The 10958-nt window shown below is 48.7% G+C and overlaps 1 long non-coding RNA gene across 3 annotated transcripts in view; it reads left to right on the plus strand.

Annotated features, from left to right (window-relative positions):
* Nucleotides 1–4227, plus strand: part of LOC142829753 (uncharacterized) — a 126014-nt gene extending 121787 nt beyond the window's left edge. For 2 of the 3 annotated variants that reach the window (XR_012904498.1, XR_012904512.1), the window contains one exon: nucleotides 3342–4227. This is a non-coding gene — a long non-coding RNA (uncharacterized LOC142829753). Of the gene's footprint in view, nucleotides 1–1728; nucleotides 1779–3341 lie in introns of all 3 variants that reach the window. The other variant, XR_012904507.1, reaches the window with a different exon arrangement.
* Nucleotides 4228–10958: the final 6731 nt, after the last annotated feature.

The raw sequence follows: 10958 nt of genomic DNA on the forward strand, positions 1-10958 counted from the left end.
TTATAATGGTGAAGAGTTGTGTTTCATATTTGCTTTTTGGAAAAAGGCATACCTAATTTTGCTTAGCCTTTTCAAAGCAGTTCATTCTTCAACTGAGAACAAACTTGCCAAATTTTAGCCCAAAAGGTAATTTGAATTTCCTGCATTTAATTTGCATAATTGCGTCCGGGCGCTATTTCGAAATACCCTATTTTGAAAAAAACCCCACTGTCTAGACGCGGTTATTTCAAAAGAAAATCCTTCTTTCGAAATTACCCTTACTCCTTATAAAATGAGGTTTAAAGGCAATTCTAAAGAAGGGTTTTCTTTCAAAATAACTGCTTCTAGACAGCGTTTCTTTTTTCAAAATAGAGTATTTCGAAATAGCGCCCGGATGCAATTACGCAAATGAAGTGCGGGAAATTCAAATCCACGCTTCATTTGCAATTTTGTTCATCTGCATTTGCATTCCTCTCTTGAAAGAGGAATGCAATGTAGACATACCCTTTGTTTGTGATGGTGGAAAATAGATGCAAACATTTCCTAGTCTAGACAAAACTTCTGTATCTTGGCTTTGCCGGCTATAAAATAATAATACTTTCCTGTTTGGTGAGGTGCTGTGCGGATTATTAGTTCGTGTCTCTTCAGCCCTTTGAAAATGCAAAGCTCTATGTAAGTGTTATTATGGAGGGGCTGACATCTGTGAAATACAGAGTGTATTTTGAATTCTAATTTTAAACCACGGGGAACCAAGTAAGCAAAAGCTGGCCATGTGTTAAAAACACTTGAAGTTTTTTCTCTTGTAACTGTTTGTCTACATTTTTAAAACTATGTTTACATTGTACTAACAGCTGTGTTTAAAGGGGACATGACAGAGCAGACTAATTTGTAAAACTGAAGTTGATTCTGAAGGAAAAAAGCTAATGTTTGAAAAAACACTTCAAAAGAGGGCAAAAATGATTAAAATAGACACAACCATTTGTTTAAACTATGACTTTCTCAAGAAAAACCAGCCTAATGTAAACTGGCCTATCCAATGTCCAGGCAGCTGTTCTGTGCAGCTCTTTTACAAAACCCTCATTTCAGGGAAGGGGAAAACATGAAGACATAACAGGTCACTTCTCAATGAAGGAACCAAACTAAGGACCAGATTAACAATGGAATGGCCATCTACAGGTGAGATTTTGCAAGGCCCAGCAGAAGAGGACATTCCAACCACTTTGACCTATTTACCCTCAGCAAGGGCTTAACCAGGCTACGTTTAGATTGCAGAGTTTTTACACAAACACTCATGGAGCGTCCACACCTCAAGCATGTTTTCGCACAAGTAAATCGACAGAATGGAGGGGGTTTTGTGCAAGAGTTAGTCCTCTTTCTATGAGGAATAACTCCATTTTGCGCAAGAGCTCTTGTGCAAAAAAGTGTGTGTGAACAGGGAACTGCCTCTTTTTGCGCAAAAAAAAAAAAAACCCTATAGAAAAAAAGCACAGGTGCCCTGGTGACCATTCTGTGAATAGCTATCAGCGCTTTCTTTTGAGAGAGTGTCCATGCAGTGTGGACGCTCTCTTGCACAAGAAGTTTTTGCAGAAGATCTCTTCCACAAAAAGCTTCTTGTGCAAGAAGCCTGCAGAGTAGACATAGCCCCAGGTTGCCAGTGTTAGCCACAGTTTGTTCTCATTTACACTATATATATATAGTGTATTGAGTACTGGTTGAGCAAAACTGATATGGTTCTATTTCATATTGTAGGCATAGGGTTTTGCTACTGTCCATCACCACAATATTGACACACTTCTCAGGTAAGTTAAAGCTGCATATCTCAAGGGAATTTCAGCAAATTTTCTTCTCTTTCCCCCTTCTTGTACATGGCAGTTCTGCATGGGAATTTTTTTTTAATCATAATTTTTTCATTTATGAGGGAGTTCTTGTAATATGCCCTATCAGCTTGACTGTCTCTGGAAGGTCATTCTAATGCCCTTCAATAGAAACTGTTTTATCTTTATCTTCCTTCACCTGGGTCTTTTTACACTACTTTGTAAACCAGGATTGCTTCTGGCTACATGAACCATGAATGTGGTCATTGACAAATTCCAATGGGTCCTTACGATTCTTGGAATCAGGAGCAAAGGTTTAAACAGACAATAGAAGTGGAATGGGGTCCTATGGAGGATTAGATCACAGAAGAGGTGTGATTATGGCAACCCATCCTATTTACATCCACATTCAGTTCCAATTAATTGGTACAGCAATCTAGTCTGGATGTAATAAATGCATGTATCACAGTGGCCAGCCCGCATGCAGGAGAAGGGCTGGAGGTGGAGAAAGTCTGAATTCACTGTGGATGTTACTTGAACATCTCCTTAGGGATGAGTCAAACAGGACCAAGAAGCCTCGCACTACTTTGACAAATGGGAAAAGGAAAGGTCTATTTGATTGAAAGAAAAGGATTTTTTCTCCCCCTAACCAGTATCACTTAGGTCTTGCCTGCTTTAAGCATGAGCCAACTGCCCTCCATGAGCAGTAATGGTGCTGGTTTCAGCTGTGGGAAATGATATGCACAGAGGATGCCATGATCTTATGTTGCTGTTGAAGAAGGGAGGCCAGATGGATCTCTGTGGGACACTTTTGGTAAGGGCTGTTGTGGAGGCGTAACGGTTACCCATCCCTGCTGTCTTGTGGGTACGTGGTTTACCCACAAAGGCATTATGAACAGATGCTTTTCCCATCTGACTTTTAAGCACAGCCTATGCCTCATGTAAAGTGTACATTGATCCTCTTCCTGGGGCTTGACTTTTATTAATAAAGAAATTTACTAGAAAATTAATGATAAAATAATAAATTCCATTTCAGACTTTTTCCCTCTAGATTTAGCTGCTTCAGGAGTTCCATCGGACTGTTCAGCTGGCACACTGGGTCCTCTCTCTCTAGACAGCTGCTCTCACTTCTGTTATATCAAGGAATGGGCTGACAAGCTGCCTCCTTTGGTGGAGCAGCAGAACTGCCTTAACATTCCTAGCAATATAAACATTTGCTACCAGTGTGGGTGTGGCAGGCAAACACTGCTAACCTCATGCAGGGATATTAAAAAGTAAAGGATTTAAAAACGTGTGTCGTAAAACAGCTTTGACAGTCCATTAGCTGGAAGGATAGGCCGTATCTTCATCTACATGGTAGGGTAGCTGGGCCATGAGGGGGGTTGTGCCATCCCACCCTCACAAGCCCTGCTGCTGGGGGGAGCGTCCTCACAGCGAGTGGCGAGTGGGGTTTTTGAGGGGGGGAAGGAAAGAGGGCAGGCACCTCCCAGGGGCTCAGGCACTCCCTCCCATTCTCTTTTTTGTTTGTTTCTTTGTCTCCTTCTGCAGGTTGTGAGGGCCATCAACTCCATCCTGCTGTGCAGGGTCATCCGCCTGGGAGACCTGGACCCCATTGCTGCAGGATTTGCCTCCCTGGGGTTCCCCAACTGCGGAGGAGCCATAGATGGAACCCACACCCCAATCCACACACCACAACATCGAGCAGCCCAATACATCAAGAGGAAGGGCTATTTCTCCATGATGCTACAGGCCATGGTCGACCACCAGAGACAGTTTTGGACATTTTTTTTGGGTTGTCGGGCAGGGCACACACTGCCCACATATTCAGAAACTCCAGCCTCTACCAGAAGCTGGAGGCTGTCACATTCTTCTCCCAGCGGGACTTTCACGTGGGGAACATCCAGATGCCACTGTGCATCGTTGGGGACGCGGCCTACCCACTAATGCCATGGCTCGTGAAGTCCTACACTGGCCACCTGGACCCAAGAAGGGAACAATTCAATGTGCACCTCAACCAGGCCCGCATGCAGGTGGAATGCACCTTCGGGTGCCTCAGGGCACAGTTCAGGTGGCTCCTGACCCACCTCGACATGGGGAAGCACAACATCTCCGAGGTGGTCATGGCATGTTGTGTTCTCCAGCACATAGTGGAGAGCAAGGGGAGGCCTATTTCCTGGGGTGGGGAGCAGAGGCCAGCCATGAAGGGAATGTCTTTGAACAGCCATGGACAGCGGCCATCCGCCAGGCACATCTGGCCGGGGTGTGCATCCAGGAGGTCCTGAGGGAGAGTCTCTCTGAAGGACCCCAGTAACTCTCTCCAGGGCCTCCCCAATAGGGGCCTCTGCCTTGCCCCCCTATGCCTTTCCCACAACAACCCCCCATTTCCTCCCTTCCCTGTACTCCCAATAAACACACCAGTTTTGAGTGGAACCACAACAACATTGTATTTTGTTTTCAAAGAACAGAAACTGGGGAAGAGGAGGGCAGAGAACCTGGAGGGAGAAGGGCTGGGAGTGGCGTGTGGGGCGGCTGGTGGAGCCACCTCCAGTCCAGGGACCTCGGCAAACCCAGGGGTGGCTGGGGCCTGGGACCACAGGGGGGTGGGCAGGATGGGGGGCTGGAGCGGGGTCTGGAATGTCTAGGAGGACCAGGGGAGAGGGTATAGGCATGTCAGGGGAAGCTGGAGTGGAGACAGGGGCTGGAGGGGGGAGGGCTACAATGGGAACAGGAGCCAGGTGTGCCATTACTTCCCAGATGATGGCACACAAATTTTCACCCTGCCACACAAGCTGGTCCCACATGGATCTTTTGGGCCAGGGTTCATTGCATGTCATGCAGGACTGCCACGTCCTTCCTCATGAGGTCCTCGTGGACCCTCCTGCGCTTGTGACTCCCCTGGGGTCGGGCGGCTGCCTCTGATGGCATGGATCACCCCTCAGCGACAGCTGTGGAGGAAAAGAGGGAGAGATGGTCAGTCATCCATGCAGACTCTGAGGGGCAATCCATGGCATCACAGGCAGCCGCTCCACCCCCGTCCCATGCATAAATAGGCCAAGGAAATGTCCAGCCGCAGTGGGATGCTATGGGCAGGAGAGGGGTCTGGAGCAGCCTGGCCTTCCATTGGGGCTGCTCACACACCTGTGCCTGGCAGTGCTGTCTGTGAGAGCAGGAGGTTCCTCGAGCATGCAGACATGGCCATGTGCTGTTTGTGGCACTCCTCAGAGTGCTTGGGGTCGTGCCTGTGTCCTTGTGCCCGCCTGCTTCCAGCGGTGTCTGGTGGTGGGAGGGCGTCCCTCCAGGGGTCAGACATGTGTGGGGCCTCCACACTGCCTGTGAGCAAGAGTCCATGGGTGCTCCGGAGCTAGCTCCTGAGGCCACATGGTGCACACTGCTGCTGCACATGCTCACACGTGCACAGAATGAAGCATGCTGCCCAGGCCAAGCAGGCCGAGCGATGATTGCTCCCCGTACCCTCTGCACCCGCCTCCCCCGCCCTGTGTGTGTGTGGAAAACTGACAGCACTCTCCTGAGGATCAGAGGATGCCTGGGAGATGTCCAAGGCCTGGGGTACTGGCTCCAAGGTGGGAGTGACCATACTGGCCATGTCCTCCTCCTCCTGCAGCTGCTGTTTGTCCTCCTCCTCCTCCTCCTCCTCCTCCTCCTCAAGGAGCTCCGGCTGGGCCACCACAGGCGTCTTGAGCCCCGAGTCCACCATTACATGTGGGGAAAGGGCTTCACCACCCCCCAGGATTCTGTGCAGTTCCTCATAATATGGGCACAAGTATGGTCCTGTCTCGGAGCGAGAGCTGTGCTCCCTGGTCCTGGCGTATCCTTGGCGCAGCTCTTTGGCCTTGCTTCTGACTTGGTCCAAGGGTACGGGGGTGGTGTCCCCTCTCAGCCAGAGCCTCGGTCATCCAGCCATAAATGTCAGCATTGCGCCTCTGGGAGCAGGGATCCTGCAGGGTGGCCTCCTCCCCCCACAGCTCCAGGAGGGGCAGTATCTCCACCCCGGACCAGGTGGGCGCACGGTGTTTGCTGCCCCTGGGAGCCCTGGGGCTGCTCCCTGTGAGTCTTGTGGGGGCTTGTTGTTCGGCCCTACCTCTTAGTTATGTGGGAGGGCGAGCCATGCCATCAGGGTGCTGCTCCAGGGCTGCCTTCCTGCCACAAAGCTTGTCCCGGGTGCCTGCTGCTTTAAGAGCTGACAGGAGACAGGAACTACAGAGTTGTGATTAGTATGGACAGAGTGTCCACCAGGGCATCTGTGTTATTTCCTGGAGGCTTCTTCTTTCGAAAGAAAACCCTCCTCCCATCCACACACACCTTTTTCCAAAAGAAAGAAAGAAACTGCTGAGCTACAGTTAATCTGCAAATCTGACACCATCATTTTAGGATTAAACAAAGACTGAATGGCTAGCCAACTACAAAAGCAATTTCTCCTCTCCTGGTGTTCACACCTCCACATCAGCTGTTAGAAGTGGGCCTCATCTTCCCTGACTTAATTGACCTTGTTATCTCTAGCCTTACTCTTGATTGGAACTCTTTTCTTATGCCTGTATATTTATACCTGCCTCTAGAATTTCCACTACATGCATCTGACAAAGTGGCCCACAAAAGCTTATGCTCCAATACATCTGTTAGTCTATAACGTGCCTCAGGACTCCTCGTCGCTTTTGCTGATCTTTCGATTTACTTTTGAAAGAACGCAATTGCAGTGTGGATGTAACTCAAGTTTAGTGGGAAAAAGTCTGTTTTTCTGACAACACTCTGTAGTGTAGACATACCCTAAGAGTCCTAGATTCTTTTGGCCTTTATAATCACTGGCCACGTGGATGCTGTTAAAGGCTTTATTTTCTGGAGTGCAGAGTTGTCATGGTTACCATGATTAACTGCACCTCTCACCCTCCTGTGTCTTTGATTACACCCTTCTCATGCCTGTAGCTCTGACCTTTCTCTTGGGATAGAATCCTGTGATTCTCCTGCTATCAGACCAGGTGCTGAGTTACAATCTCTGGTCACAGTGGAGCTGACAGCCTCAGCGGGCCCCTGGACACGGTGAGGAGGGACCAGCTTTGTGCTTCTGAAAGGAGTGGGGCCATAGGCGAAAGGGGCGGGGACGGGGCAGCCCCACCACTGCCCTCAGTGCTACCCAGAGCATGCAGTGTGATGATATAACAGCATGGTGGCTGGGATCTCCGGGGCCCTTTGAATTGCCACGCTCTGGGGCATATGCCCCATTTCCTCCCCCCTTTGCCGGCTGGCCTGCTGGTGCATCAACTGTGATCCACACATAAATTCTCACTTATGTCTAAACCATGCAAGTCTGTTCCTGCTTGGAGCAGTTTAAAACAGCCTTTTTAAAGAAAAGTGTTATTTATTTAGAACCAAAACATTTAAGAGGACACAGCTTTTCAAGCAATAAATCAATATTATGCATATCCACCTCTCCTTAAGGATTACTTTCCCCTGGATCTGGGAAGATACAACCCAGAGTCACCCTCTGCAGATTCTCTTCTTGTGCCTCTCAACAACTTCTGACCCTTCTTCTCCTGAGATGGATTTTTTAACTGTTTCATTTTTGTGCATAGTTAGTTAGAGTATGTCTACACTAACACCCTAGTTCGAACTAGGGTGGTTAATGTAGGCAACCGGAGTTGCAAATGAAGCCCAGGATTTGAATTTCCCGGGCTTCATTTGCATATTGCCGGGTGCCGCCATTTTTAAATGTCCGCTAGTTCGGACTCCATGCCCGCGGCTACACGCAGCACGAACTAGGTAGTTCAGATTAGGCTTCCTATTCTGAACTACCGTTACTCCTCGTGGAGTCTGTATTTATGAAACATTCAGAAAAACTGGCCATGAGGAGGGGAGATTATATGGGGGAAAGAAGGGGGAGGGGGCTCTGGGCTGGGAGGGACATGGGGGAGGCTTGATGTGCCACCTCGGGTGTGGGGACCTTGTCGGAGTTGGGGTTGGGTGGGTCTGGAGAGCACAGTGGGTTGGCAGGAGGGGGGGCTGGCGCGGGGTCAGGGTTGGCGGGAGGCCAGAGGGAGGTGGCATAGGCATCACTTGGGGAGGGAGCATTGGCATCACCTGGGGATGGAGCAAGGGCATAGTAGGGGGGCAAGTTGAGGAGGAATGGGAATAGCGGGGGGGGCAGGAGGGTGGAAACCAGGTGCAGCACCATCAGGCAGGTGTGCCATCATGCACAACATGACGGCACACATGTTGTCACATCGCTGCATCAACTGGTCCCATGAGCAGTTCCACCACTCCAAGTCCTCGTGGACCTTGTGTGCCAAGGTCTGGTGGATGTCACGCAGGACACTGATGTGCTGGCGCATGAGGTCTTCTTGAATCCTGACTCACCTTTGGATCCCCTGGGCTCTGGCGGGTGGCTGCAGTGGTGTGGCTCGTCCCTCAGTCCTGGCTGGTCCAGCTGTGGAGAACACACAGAGGGAGAGGCGGTCAGTCATCCTTGCACTGCCCCTGAGGCCGTGCCCTCCTCTGTGAGCAGCGACCAACAGATCACGGCCCAGAGGACAGGGATGTTCTGGGAGCAAGGCCATGAGTGGCCTTCACAGCAGGCCCAGCCTCACAGGGGACCTGACGTGCCCAGATGACCATGCTGCCTGATTCCCACCCCACATCCCCCAGCCCACGGACAAGCAGGCAAGGGAAGGGTCTGGCTACAGTGGGATCCCCTCATGGGCACCAGAGGAGCTGGGAGCAGCCTGGGCCTCCCTGAGGTCCACACACACAGGTGCAGCTCGCAGTGCTGTCTACAGAAGCGGCTGCTGCCTCGCATGTGCAGGCATGCCCGTGTGCTGTGTGTGACACTCCTTGGTCTGTGTGGAGTCATGCGTGCACTCTTGTGGTCTGCGTGCACTCTTGTGGCTAGCCTGCTTCGACCCGGGCTCTCCACCCCCCCCATGGCAGGACGTGTGTGGCCTCCCCTGAGCCTGGCAGGAGGATCCCACCCATGCTCAGAGGCTGCCTGCTGCATCTGCGTGCCACACACTGACGCTGCACGTGGTTGCATGTGCACAGACCACAGCACAATGTCCAGCCTGAGCAGCCTGAGCAACACTCACCTCTCACCCCCTGTGCGCCCTCCTCCCCTACCCTGTGTGTGTGTGACAAAGTGAGACCACTCACCTGAAGATCCCTCCCAGGGCCATTTTTCTGACTAAACTCTGTAGTGTAGACATACCCTGAGTGATGTAAAGGGGCCTTTGTGTAAATGAGAATCAGATATCCACTGCATTTAACACCCCTTGTAGCTGTGAAATGCCACTAAAGATGGGAATAAGGAACACATGGACATCCCTGTCATCTCTCTCTTTATCTCTTCTGGCTATAGTGGGCCTCATTCTTCCCTAGCTTGAAGCTTGACCAGCCATTTACACATATGCACACTGGGTGTACAATGCTATTTCACTCATTTTGTTAACTGGTTAAAGATACCGTCAATGAATCCATGAATCAACCTTTTCATTAATACGCTTCATAATAAAGTTTGACAAAAGGGCTTGTCACTGCCTGTTACAAGTAATGAAATCTAATTAAAATTCCACTGAAATAAGCAAAACGAAAAGAGAGTCATTTTCTATATGATGCACACCAAAAATACAGAATGTACTATTCTTGCCATGAGGAAAATTATCTATGGAAGGACCAGTTAAAGATTTTCCTGTGGGAACCCAGTAAGCAGGGCTTTCCACATCAGTGGTTGCGCAAAATTTAAGGGGAAATATTTTTTAAAACACCAGTCAAAATTATTTGTTTCTGTAACATTAAGAACTGAGTTCTCTTTATGATTGCCACATATGGATTCAAAGAGACCGATTTAGTGTTACCATAAAACTTTCCTAGATGTCAAAGATGAGTCTGAACTTGTATTACTTGTGTGTTCATTGCTCCTCCCACTGATTTCAGTGGGAGGTTAAAGCATGCAAGTAATGAAGGACTACACTTATTAAAATATACATCTAACTCTGTGTGTGTATGTGTGCATGTGCATGTATTTATATAATATAAATACTTGGATTGTATTAGTTTAGTTTTTGTAACAATTTTTTAAAGAGTGAAAATAATCTTCCCAGCATGAGAAATGTCTCATTTGACTTTAGATCTGAGACCAAATAGGAAACAGAATATTTGTGGTATGATCTTTAATGTAGTGTGTCCTGCTTTCCAGGTGCATACATCTGGTCTTTAATGGACATTTTATTAGGACTGCATCATTTTATGTTGGTTTTCACCACAAATATTTTATCGCAATGAGATCTGACCATGGAATGTGTCATCCTTGCTGTTAAATACAAAGAAACATGAATTTACAATGTGTATCTTCTATCTAGCATAATATATTCTATTTGGGATTATAATTTTGTCATGGCAAAACACTGCTGACAAGATTTTGTGCAATGATGACCAAATGTCCTGTGAACTGTCCATCAGTTATAATAGGAAACTGGGACTGACTGGCTCCATTCCCACTTCACAAACTGACTTGCTGTGTGACCTTGGGCAAGTTGTTTAGGCTGGGATTTCCAATGGGATTTAGGTATCTAACTCCCAATGATAGTAAACTTAAATCCTTTGACTCTGCCTTAATCTTTTTTGTGCCTCAGATTATCCCGCTAAAAATGGGGATAATGTTTATAAACCTCATTCTGATCTTCCAGTGATAATCATTTATAGAAGGATGCAGGGGCGCTGGAAGAATTTTTACAGTGGGGGTGCTGACAGTCACTGAACCGAACTGTAAATCCTGTATATAATGGAAAACATTTCAAGCCAGGAGGTGCTGCAGCACTCCCACTAAGGGGGTTGATAGCTTCCACAGGCCTCTGGGCAAGGTGTGGGGAGGGCTGGCTCTGCACCCTGGAAGGGTTGGGGGCTTGAGTGGAAAGGGGCTAGGGCAGCCAAACCTCAGCACCACATGGACTGTGGCACTGAGTCCCCACCCGCACTCAGAGCTGGGTGGAGCATACAGCACAACACTTTGCCAGGGATTTAAAGGGCCCAGGGATCTGGCTGCTGCCCTAGTAGCAGTGGCTTCAGTCAGGTCCCTGGGACCCTTTGAATCCCAAGGGCAAATGCCCCTTTTGCCTTCCTGTTATTAATCTTCACAGCTGCCAGAAATCACATATAAAGTATCAC

Source organism: Pelodiscus sinensis, chromosome 1, assembly GCF_049634645.1.
Source record: "Pelodiscus sinensis isolate JC-2024 chromosome 1, ASM4963464v1, whole genome shotgun sequence".
Classification (NCBI taxonomy): domain Eukaryota; kingdom Metazoa; phylum Chordata; order Testudines; family Trionychidae; genus Pelodiscus; species Pelodiscus sinensis.